We start from the raw sequence: 3453 nt of genomic DNA on the forward strand, positions 1-3453 counted from the left end.
TATATTGGATTTAGCTTGTGATTATTTTATTTAGAATGTTTGTATCTATAAGGTTTAATTTTCCTTTCTTTACTCTTCTTGCTAATATCAAGATTATACTAGCTTCATAGAAGAAGTTGAGGAGGTTTCCCCTTTTTCTTTTCTCTGGCAAAGTTTTGGTAAAACAAGCCTGAAAACCATCTTGGCCTGGAGCTTACAAGTAGATTTATGATCATGGGTTAAGTTTCTTTAGGGGATACAGTCTTTGTTTTCTATTATTTCTTGTATCAATATTGATTTATATTTTTATTGAAAATTGACCATTTCATGTAAGCCTTCACGTTTGTTGGCATAAAGCTGATTATTCATTTATTTAAAAAATCTTTTCTATGTGTCCAATATTCTCATTCTTAATATTATTTGAATCTCTTTTCTTGGCTCCTATCACTAGTGGTTTCTTAAAGTGCTTCTGGGTTTCTTGCCTGTTTATTATGTCTTTGTTTTCTATTTCATCTGCTCTTTATTATCTCCTTCTATATTTGTTTACTTTGTCCTTTTTCTAACACCCAGCTCATTAATTTTGTCTTTCTTGTTTTCTAATACATATATTTGCAGCCATAAATTTCCTTCTACATACCATTTTCGCTGAATCTCTACCTGAATTTTCAAACAGTTGAGCTAGAAGAGTGGGCAGTGTAGAAAAAAAATCAACTTTACTGATATTACAGAAATGTGTCTATGGGCTTATAATTATTGCACTCCAGAATTAAGCAGACTTACCTGCTTAGTTATAGTAATATACCTAGTTTTACATTGGGGCCTGCCCCTGAAAAAATGCAAGAAGAGACCAAAATGTGTGTAGGCTCCCAAGAAAACTGAGAAAGAGTCTAAATTATCCCCCAATTCACCAAGTTACTTCTCCCACCAAAAAGTCTTTTACAGCCAGTGTTTATCTTGGTTTACCAATATGTTTACCAATTTGTTTACTTCATTGCTTCTTGCATACCTCTTTCCTTCTGGGTTTTCTTTCAGTAAAGGTCTCTGAATGGTGAATTTTTTGTTTCTGTCTAAAAATCTTTACCTTTTGAATAATAATTGGTTGACAATTCTTGATTGACAGTAACTGTCCCTTATCTTTTGGCATCCATTATTATTGATGAGTCTAAATAGTGTTCCTTTGCAAGTCATGAGTTTTATTTCTTTGATATTTTGTAGTTTCATTAGGATGTGTCTAATGTGGATTTTAAAAAATATATGTATAGCTGATTCATGTTGCTGTACAGCAGAAACTAACACAACACTGTAAAGCAACTATACTCCAATAAAAATGAAAAAAAAAATGATTTCCCAAAGTTATACAGCCAATAAGAGCTGAGTAGGGATTTGATTCCAGAGCAGGTATACCCAACCTTTACCTGACCCTGTTTCCTGAAAAGAGGACTACTGCAAGAACCAGATGCTGACCTGATTCCAATAATGGAATCAACAACAACTACCTGTGCCTCTCTGGGCAAGCCACACAATCTCTGGGGTGTAGTTCCTTCTTCTGTAAAATGAAGATGGTGGATTTTGCATTCTACAAGGCCAACTGTGAGCTCTCAGGTTATATTATCCTAAAATATACTAGTTGTATAGTATTAGTAAAACAAATTTAAATTAGATATAGGGAGTCCAAGATTTGCCACTAACTTTTGTGATTCATTTAACCTCCCCAGTTATCATCTACCTTTATTATCTACCTCACTTCAAGGGTTATTTCTAATTATGTATGTCAGTGCTTTAGAAATGTGTTTGTGTAATACAGCACAAATATAAAGTACTATCCCAACATCTTCAATAAAATTTATAGCATTATAAATTTTTTAAATTTACTGGGAATTTTTTATTAACCTGAGGTTGGATGGATTTTTTAGGTTCTGGAGAAGTCTCAGACATTGTCCTTTGATTACTGCCTCTCACCCCTTCTTTTCAGTTTCTTCTAGATCTCCTATTAGAATGTGTAGGGTCCCTTTATTCTAACTTCTATGACTCTTAGCCTCTTTTTGTCATGTTTTTAATTTCAAGCACTCTACCATTTCTAGATGTTCTTTCAAACTTGTCTGTTCTTTCATACTGTACTATTTGTATTATTTTGCTTCCTTTAAAAAATCTATTAAATCATTTTAAACATTCTAACTTTATAGCCTTTTAGAGTATTTTATCACATTTTTAGTTCTTAGAATTAGGGTGCTAATTGCTAATTCTGATTGTATCTACCAACTCTGCTACACAGTGCTTGTTTCCTCATATGATTTATGTTTTCACCATGAATTCATCCTCAGTAAGGCTGCTTTTTCTGTGGGATTTTTGTGTGCCCTGGGTCATAGAAGTGTCCCAGAGAGGTTTTGTATTTGTTTCTTTCAGAGCCCTTAGGAAGTCTCACTGGTCCTAGAACAGTTTTACTTATTCAGTTTGGAGTTCCTGTATCACAGATAGTACTTATGTATATATTCTATACTTTGTTGTGATACAAGCCTGGGGGTTATGATTTCTCACAGATGACTTTCCTTTTTCCTACTCACTGCTTTGAGATGGTTGGCAATCCTCCTTGTCTATTATGGTTTGGTGCCTATCTTCCTAGTTTTTCCTCTTAAATAAAACTCCTTCCAACCTTTCAAAACTTTATTGGACAGTTTGTGTGGTTGGTAGGCACAGCATGTTCAGTTTCAGTCCCCTAGGTTAACATTTTATTTTCTTTTGTCCTAACTATATACATGTTGCAGGATTCAAAGAACAGGCTTTTGGTCTAGCAATTTAGTAATTAAATTGTTTGCTCTCTATGGATGCCATTTTTAAAGACTTTTTGCCTCTAAGCATGTCCCTAAACAAATTAAAAACTTTTATCTTTTCTTAGTTTATCTTTTTACGGGACACTATTCCTAATTTTTATTACTTTAACTGATTTTCTTTGGACCATCTTAAATCTTCCTTTTGTTGTGGTAAACAGAACTAATGATAGTATAGAAGCGTCTTCTATCTTGTTATATAACTTTCTGCGTTATGTTGACCACTGCAAGAAATCATGTTAAGAGTTTTCAAAAGAGTTAACTTTTTTCCTCAAGTGATAACACCAAGTATATTAAAAAGTATAGTTTGTATTATTTTCCATGAAATATACTTTGCCCTGTGCACCAGTAAGTTCACTCACCCTATTTTGGTTTTGCCCACTCACAGCCTCACAAAATCCTTCTATAGTTTATCCCCACTAGCTTAACATTCCTTTACCCACTAAAACTTTTAAGTCTTGGGGATTTCAAATGTACTATCTTCTACAACATTTCTGAAAAACAAGACAGACTCCTGTACAAAACCTTGAAAACCCTGCTTTCTGTCTTTAAGCCAGTTCCCAATTCTAACAAAAATTTGGTTACTCTCTGCTTATTAATAAGTTAGAATCAAGGAAAATAAAGCTCAGGAACAAGTTTTAAACTTCCT

This window comes from Stenella coeruleoalba (assembly GCF_951394435.1).
Source record: "Stenella coeruleoalba genome assembly, chromosome: 4".
NCBI lineage: Eukaryota > Metazoa > Chordata > Mammalia > Artiodactyla > Delphinidae > Stenella > Stenella coeruleoalba.